The sequence below is a fragment of the Pelodiscus sinensis genome, chromosome 21, assembly GCF_052426305.1.
Source record: "Pelodiscus sinensis isolate ZL-2025 chromosome 21, ASM5242630v1, whole genome shotgun sequence".
Lineage (NCBI taxonomy): Eukaryota > Metazoa > Chordata > Testudines > Trionychidae > Pelodiscus > Pelodiscus sinensis.
In genome coordinates this window covers 23477707-23486401 of record NC_143072.1, presented here as the reverse complement: position 1 = coordinate 23486401, position 8695 = coordinate 23477707, and the positions used below count along the sequence as shown (strand labels likewise).

General features: G+C 50.5%; 1 protein-coding gene across 2 annotated transcripts in view; it reads right to left on the bottom strand.

Moving 5' to 3' along the window:
• LOC112543965 (uncharacterized) overlaps positions 1-8357 on the bottom strand; it is a 50939-nt gene extending 42582 nt beyond the window's left edge. For both annotated transcript variants that reach the window (XR_016347657.1, XM_089772150.1), the window contains exons 1-3: positions 4593-8357; positions 4219-4487; positions 4107-4142 (exon numbers count right to left, since the gene is read on the bottom strand). The gene's annotated coding sequence lies outside the window, so the exon portion shown is untranslated. The remainder of the gene's footprint in view (positions 1-4106; positions 4143-4218; positions 4488-4592) is intronic.
• Between the last annotated feature and the right edge of the window lie 338 nt (positions 8358-8695).

The following is an 8695-nucleotide window of genomic DNA, read 5'->3' as shown; positions in this document are numbered from 1 at the left end:
AGGCGCCGGGCAGCGCGGACGAGCCGCGCCGAGGGAGGCGGGGGCGGGCTCAAGCCGCAGAGCCGCGTCCAGCCAGGGCACCGCATCTCGCCCAGAGGGGCGGGGCCTTGGGTACGCCTCCAGGGAGGCCCGGGGGGGGGGAAGGTGCCGAGGGGGCGGGGTTAACCCCCCTGACTTTAACTGCAGCAGTCCGAGGACGAGCAAAGGGGGAGCAAGGAAGCGTCCACCCTGGCGTCCCGAGGTGCCAAGCCTCCGGGGCCCTGCACCAACAAGAAGGACAGCGTCGGCAGCTGGAGGGCAGCGTTGGGACGGACCCGACGCCTCCACCGGGGTGAGTGACTGGGAACGCGCTCGGCTGGGGGAGTGGAAGGAGCCCGGGGCGGGGCCATTCTGGCGTCCGTGGGCAGACGAGTTTAGGGCACCGGCCCCGTCTGCCGTGGAGGGCCGCCCTTAGGCGCCGCACTCCACTTAGGGCCCCGGGCTGGGACCCGGAGGAGAGGGTGGGCCCTGGTCCCCCACTCCCCATGCCACCCCAACCCTGAAACAACCCCCCCCCAAAACCCCAAAACCCACGCGACGAGGGCATTGCGAGGACAGGGTCGCAACCCCGCCCTGCGGACGTGTGCCCGGTGAGGGCGAGACTAGGGGCAGGGACCCCAAGGCCTGCGTTCGGGCCGAACCCCACCCAGCCCACTGGGCAAGGGGCGGGACGTGGCCACGGGTTCGCTGATTCCTCCCCCCCCCCCGCCACCTAGGGCAGGGGGGTGATCGCACCCAGCCTTCACGCCACGTATAGACCCGGCTAGGGACTAACAGGGCAGACTCGAAGCGGAGGGTTTGCGGAGCCCCCCCTGCCCTCTGGGGAAAAGGGGCAGGGGAGCGGTGCTCGCACCCGTCACCCCGCTACAAGGGTCCTTGCTAGAAGAAGAGTGAGAGATATTGTAAACTTTGAAAAAACCTCAGGTCAAAAGAAGAATGGTTCAGCAACCTGCCATTTTCAGAAGAAAACCCTTTTTTGCTTGTTAAAAGAAGTCATTATGCTACAAAATGCCTCTCTGATCAGAATAACCACAGGATTCGCCCCATTAGCCCCCTGCTATCAAGTTCTGGACCATTGCTATAGAAGAATACTGCAGTGTGTTGGGACAGGAAAGCCTGCATATTTTTAACTGCTTTATAGACAAATGAATTCCTAGTAAGCCAAACAATTATTGAGACTGTAAATGGTTTGGGGCAGATACTGTCTTTTACTATGTGCTCAATCTCAGTAGGACCCTGCAGATGCTACTGTCAGACAAATCATAACTTGGCATATCATCATTTTGTTTTAGGTGGCAGTAGAAACACAAAAGAAGCCGACGATTCCCATTCGAGTCAGTTTGCATGTACACCTGGCTCACCATTACTTGATATTAAGTGACAAGAGAGAGCAAGTAACATTGACAATCCCTTGCAAGACGTAATCAGGTAACAGGAGTTATCTTGAATCAATTAATTATTGTGCAATTCAGCCTTAATTCTATGCAGCTCTAACATTCCAAAATGTCCCCAGTCACTTATTTGTCTCTCACCTGATGTTACCCACTTTTGTTTACAGCTGTTGAACTATAATCAATCAAATTAATTAAATCTGAAATCTCACAATTAGCCATAAACTGAGAATGAAATTGGCAAAAAAGTCGCACAGTTAAACGAGACCCACTGGTTTAACAATTGAGTAAACTTCTGAACAGCACTGCAGGTAAAATGAAAGGTTGGAACTAAAATTAATTTAGGGCTGATCTACACGGAAAAATCCAAACCCCCGGACGACGTCATTAAGCCAATCTAACCTGTGGTGCAGCTGGTGCTAGGTTGGCAGAAGAATTCTTCCATTGACCTAGCAACGGTGTCTTGGGGAGTTGGATTAACTACTATGAAGTAGAACACCTCCCATCACTAAAGCACTGCAGCTGTGCTGCTGTGGCATTTAAGCATAGACATAGCCTCAGAGTTACTCAGCATGCAGTTGTGTAGCTACTGCAACCTCCATGGCAATTTAAGATCAGCTAACTTGGCAGTTCCCAACCACCAGTCCGTGGACAGGCAGTGGGCCACGAACCCCTCCCTGCCGGGCCATGGCACACTGCCAGGCTATGCCCTAAGATGCTAATGAGCCTGCCCATGCAGCAGCAGGGTGTGCTGCGGCTGGAGCCGGGGCCACAGTGAGGCTGTCCCTACTGGGGCAGCCTCACCGTAGCCCTAGTTCCAGCTCTGGTGGCTCCTATGCAGCCCAACTGGTGGGGCCGTGTGATGGGTAGCTGCAGCTTTTGGCTGGGGCCAAGCGCCATGTGGAGCCTGGCTGCCACAGTGCTCAGCTAGGATCAAGTGCTGCATGGAACCCTGCTGCCACAATGCTCAGCAGGGACCCGACACACTGTGGGCTCCACGCAGCCCTCCCGACACAAGGAAACACTCTGTGCTTAGCTGGAGGCTGGGAGGCAGCGGCAGGGCTAGATGAGGGAGGTGGGGCAGACATGGGTGGCTCTGGGGGGGGAGTTGACACTGAGGGGCACTGTGACATCTAGGATGGGGAGCTGGCACTGGGGGACTCTGGGGTTGGGGCTAGTAGTGGGGGGGAAGGGCTGGCACTGGGGACAGGGCAAATATTGGGGACTGGGGGCTGGCATGGTGGGGGACATCGGGGGATTGGGTGCAGTGGGGCTCTGGAAACAGTTGATGCAACTGAGGTGTTTGGGGCAGGGGGTCTGGCACTAGGGGACTCTGAGGGTGTGAGGCTGGCACTGGGGGGGTTGGGTGCAGGGGACTCAAGGGTCAGAGGCTGGCTCTGGAGATAGTGGAGGGGTGAGGGGCTCTAGGGATTAGGACTGGCACTAGGGCCTCTGGGGGTTGGGGCCTTTTATACTGGGGACTGGCAAATCCATTCACAAACTTTTGTCAGACCGGTAACACTTTATTTGCATAATGAATATGAAAATATGCAAATAAAATATTACTGGTCTGCCAAAAGTTTGTGAATGGGTTTGCTGGTTCCTGGTATAAAAAAGGTTGGGAACCACTGAACTAACGTACTGTTCTCAGAGGGGATGGTATAAGCTGCTCTCTATAAAAATGACTGGTTTCAGTAGGCCACCAAGTAGTTAATATGAACTTACATCAGGGGTGGGCAATAATTTTTGCCCGGGTGCCACTTCAAAAATTTTTGAAGTAGCCCCAGGTCACCCTGGAAGGGGCAGGTCTTAAATAGGAAGGGGCGGGGCTACCCCACCCTTGGACCATGATTGGTCCGGGGGTGGGGGAGCTTCTTTGCCCCCCCCTTCCCACCAGGCACTCATGCCCTGGAAGAGGCTTGGTACTCTCCCCCACCCCTAGGCCAATCAGGGTCTGGGGGCAGGGGAGCACGGGAAGCCTCCTTCTGCTCTGCAAGGAGCATGTGGCACTTTGAAGTGCTGCAGGTTCCGTGCAGAGCCACGGCAGGGCAAAGGAAGTTTCACGAAGCTCCCCCACCCCCAGGTCCTGAATGGCTTGGGGGAGCATGCGAAGCCCCCTCCACTCTCCCCTCCGCCTTGTGAGCAGCATGTGGCGCTTCAAGTGCCATGTGTTCCTGGCAGGGCAGGAGGAAGCTTCACGTGCTCCCCCGCCAATTAAGGCCTGTGGATAGGGGGAATGCGCAAAGCCTTCTCTGCTCTGCCCCCACCCTGTTACCAGCGCACAGCGCTTTGAAGCGCCGTGCGCTGCTTGCAGGGCAGGGGCAGAGCAGGGAAGGCTTTGGGCGCTCCCCCACCCCCAATTGGCCTGGGGGCGGGGGAGAAGCAGGGTGTCTGCAGGCTGCAGCCAGCCCCCAGAAGTCCTTTTGCCCACCCCGACTTAGATCATAAGCTCTTTGGAGCAAGGACTGTCTTTTAGTTCTGTTTTGTACAGCTCCTAGCACAGTGTAGCCCTTCTTCATGACTAGGGCTCATAGTGATTATGATAAAGCAAATCATAAATAATAACTACATTAAACAACCCAGAGCTGCAGAACAAGCAACTCAGATGGGATTTTTAAAGAATTAGGCAAGCTCAAAACATATGCAATTCAAATTCATACAGTAATAGCCACCTACCAGTGATGTATTCTCTGGATCTGTTGTATTTTGGCTCTGTGGGGAATAAACCATCCGTTACTGAGACTTACACAGGTAACTCGTGTCACTGGAAGAAAAAGAAGTTACTCACATGGTGCAGCAACAATGGCCCTGCAAGATGTGTCCCACTGCGGGTGCTCAGGTTGATCAGAGGTGTGGGGATGCAGACACACCGATAGAGGAGCACCCACTGGGACTACTAGAAGAATGGACACTTCCCAGTGGGCAATGGAAGCCAGTGATGGATTTATAAATAGATCACAACAGAGAGCTAAGTTGATTCTTGCCAGCACAGTTCCACCCCAAGATTCATCTTCACAATGTATCCTTCTTTCCATAAACTGAAACACCTTGATGCTTCTGAAAAACAAAAGCAGAAATGAAGATGGATGGGGATGGTGTCCCTCGCCTCCATTTGTCAGAGGCTGGAAATGGATGAGAGGAGAAGGATCACGTGAGGATTACCTGTTCTGTTCATTCCCTAAGGGGGATCTGGCATCCTCCACTGTTGGCAGACAGGACACTGGGCTCGATGGCCCTCTGGTCTGATGCAGTATGGCCACTCGTATGGTCCGTTTCCCCTTCACCATGGGCCTAGCATTTCTGTAATTTGGAAAACAAATAGGAAAACACATTCACCACGTTGTCCATATATAAAAAATGTTCTTCCTGCGGGATGACAGAATTACATCATCATGTAACTCTGCATCCCACCTGCCTCCCCCCTCCCTCCTTTCCTCCCCCTCCTCTTTCCCCAGTGCTGTGAAGCTGGGGCTGCTGCACCGCCGACTCCCTTCTTCTTGCTCTTCAGTGCTCGGGGGAGGAAGGGGAGAGCTGGGGCTACCACACCGCGGCCTTGCTCCTTCCAGAGGCCAGAGGGAGAGCATAGACCCTGGCAGGGCCTTGGCCCCGTCCCCCTCCTCCCTGAAGAGGCTGGGAGCAGAGCGTGGGGCCCAGTGAGGCCTCAGCCCTCCTCCCCCCCCCAGCACCTAGGGGTAGAAAGCCTGGGCGGGGCTAGGCTAACCTCGACCTGGAAGCTGGGGGGTAAGAGGAGGCAGGCCAGGGCTGCCTGCCTCAGCTTGGTCTTTCCTGGTGGCCAAGGGGAGAGCCAGGGCTGCCTACCTCCAGAGAGCGGGGTTGGTGAGCGTAGCAAGCAGGGGGCACGGCCCCCTAGTGTCTACTTAAATGACTAATATGTGGTGTCAGTCTAATGTTTTTTTCCTTTCCCACCCATTCATCATGCAGGCCTCTTTGAGGGTAGGTGCAGAGGATGAATCTGTAGTGTTGTCCAGCCAGTATTCGATCATAGCTTACAGAGATCTCACAAGATCACACCTACATCTAATTTAGGGTTTTTTTAAGATTCTTATCATGCTGTTACCTAGAAAAAGCCTGCAGAGCTCAAATAGCTCTCTTACAAGACTGTTCATTTGAGAGTTATTCATTTCCTTCCTGCTTTTAAATTTACTTTTTCCAAACCTATATAAAATTCAAATTACAAACCAAAGAGCACAAAATTCCCATTAAAACAAAGCACAGCCAAGTACAAAACTGCTGTGTAATAGCCTCTAGCAACTGCTAGACTGGTCAGAATTACAGATTCACTCATGCACAGGACATAATGGATAGAGATTTCAATGTCATCACCACCCTCTCCATGGCTGGGGGCTCCCCCTGGAATATATGTACACTGCTCCAAGTTTTGACCCAGTGGATTGCTGTAGAGAATGCTTGTTACCGCTGCAGCACTTTCGTCTCCTGCTGACTTGGGACCCAATATGATCGGTGGCTGTATAAGGCGCTGATGCTGTTAAAGCAGCCAAGCTAAATATATTACAAGTCTAACTTCACTTGAATAGCAACTTGGAGGTGAGTTTTATTACATCTGTCCTGGGCCCCATAGCTAACACCTTTTTTCAGCAAGAAACTGACTGTATCCCTGTCTTCCTTCTGATGCAGCAACATGCAGTGGTACACGAGAGTAAATGTCACAGCAGTAGCATCAACCCCCTACAAAGCCAACTTCACATTAATCATATTTCCGTAAGTCCCACCATTATGTAATCCACACTCACTCACTCACTCATTCACTCACTGAGCTACTCTGTACCACTCCAGAGAGGGTAGGTCACAGTTTGATGAGCCTGTCACAGCCAAGGTTAACAGTGATGGGTCTTTTAGCTCTGGCAGTGGAAGTTCATGTTTTAAGATTCAGAGAGCCCAAGCTTGATTCCTGCTACCAATGACCCACCAAGGAGCACAGTTACAGCTGTGGTCTCCATCCAAGCCTGTATTCAGCTTCTGACACAAGTGTCCTGGCATTAAAGACCTTGGTTAACTTGCTGCTTACATGGGTGTAAGTGAAAGATTGTGGTGAATGGCAATGGTTCACTATGAAGAAAAAGTCACTGGCAAAGTACCTCACGGTCAATACTGGGAGCACTGCTTTCCAGTTAATGAACTGGAAGATACATTCAGACATGGTACAAGTAGATCCCACTCCACATCAATGTTGGAGTAAACAGACACATGTTGAAATCCTCCACTGAAATTAACAGAATTACATTTACATGAATAAGGGGCCAGATTCTGCCCTGGTTTCTATCCCAATGGAACCCAGCTGACATGAGGAAGGTTGAGTGGGCTGTTAATCAGGGCAGAATCTGTACCAACAATACATCAGAAACCCAAAGGGCAACAACACGGGAAGTATTCTTCAGACCTTCAGTGGCAAAATATTTTCAGAACAATTAAAATCCTAGGGAAAGGCAAGTGGATTTAATGAGAGCAAAATCTTCCAGATTTATCATAGAAACTATGTAAAACATTTCTCCCTGTCTCACATCTGATTTTCAGAGGAATCAATTACACTGGCTCTCGAGTGCAGTCACAGTCACAATTAAACTCCTGGTTGTACTGAGGCTCCATCTGGGGATATAGGACAGTGACAACATGATCCCAATGTTCTCCAGTTCTATCCCTGTTAAATGCCAGCATTATATTTGGCTTCCTTTTGAAGATGCACAATCACAAAGTCAAGGAGATGTTTTCTAGTTGTCTGCAGTGGCTCATAAATGTGCGTGCCAAACTCAGAGCAGACTTCAGAAACTAGAGCACTCACTTCAAATTGGTTGTGTGCTCTGTAATTAGACTTCACAAACCAAATATCAAGAATGAAGTCCTCAAGCGCTGCAATGGTGATAACTGGTGTTATGGACACTCTGTTGGGCACTCCATACTCCATTGAGTAATTAACTGTTATCTTGCCACCCAGACATGCCTGCCTTTGTAGCAATGGTCCTTTACACCAAAAAATGACAACAATATTTAGGTTACTCCCAGCCCCAAAGGGCAAGTCACTTACCTCAGTCAATCGTACCTTAGAGGTCTCATCAAAGACAACGCTTGCACCCATTCCTGTAATAACTAAACATTTATTAATTAGGAAGAAGAAAGGAGTTAGTTATAAAGTTAAAGCAGATGTAAGCAGGGGCTGAACTGCTGCTTGTAATCAGCCAGCTAAAAGGAGGGGTGGGTGCGCTCACTACAAGGCTACGTCTAGACTTGCATGATTTTCCGGAAATGCTTTTAACGGAAAAGTTTTCCGTTAAAAGCATTTTCAGAAAAGAGCTTCTAGATTGGCACGGACGCTTTTCCGCAAACGCACTTTTTGCAGAAAAGCGTCCGTGGCCAATCTAGACACGCTTTTGCGCAAAACAAATCTCAGCTGTCTACAGTGGCCCTTTTGCGCAAAAGTTTTGCACAAAAGGGACTTTTGCCCAAACGGGAGCAGCATAGTATTTCCGCAAGAAGCACTGATTTCTTACAGTAGGAAGTCAGTGCTTTTGTGGAAATTCATGTGGCCAGTGTAGACAGCTGGCAAGTTTTTCCGGAAAAGCGGCTGATTTTTCTTCCTACCGTAAGAAATCAGTGCTTCTTGTGGAAATACTATTCTGCTCCCGTTCGGGAAAAAGTCCCTTGTATTTACACATCAAAAGACACTGAGTCTGAGTGTAAGAAAGAAACATTTAATGAAACAGAGAGAGAAGTCATACGGCATTAACTTGGGGAAAACATCACAAACAGGCTGGCTGCGTCTAGTTGGCATGATTTTCCGCAAATGCTTTTAACGGAAAAGAGTGGAAAAGAGTGTCTAGATTGGTGGCTAAAGAGTTGAAATCACTGAGAGCTGAAATCACTTTTTGTGGAAGAGCGTCCATGGCCAATCTAGACGCGCTTTTCCGCAAAAAAGCCCCGATCGCCATTTTCGCGATCGGGGCTTTTTTGCGCAAAACAAATCTGAGCTGTTTTGCACAAAAGGACTTTTGCCCGAACGGGAGCAGCATAGTATTTCTGCAAGAAGCACTGATTTCAGACAGTAGGAAGTCAGTGTTCTTGCGGAAATTCAAGTGGCTAGTGTAGACAACTGGAAAGTTTTTCCGCAAAACCAGCTGCTTTTGCGAAAAATTTGCCAGTCTAGACACAGCCCTGGAGGACCGGAGTCAACAGGAGAGTTATAGGCAGTCAACTGATTAGGTCTTTATATGCTAAATCAATCACTGGTGGAT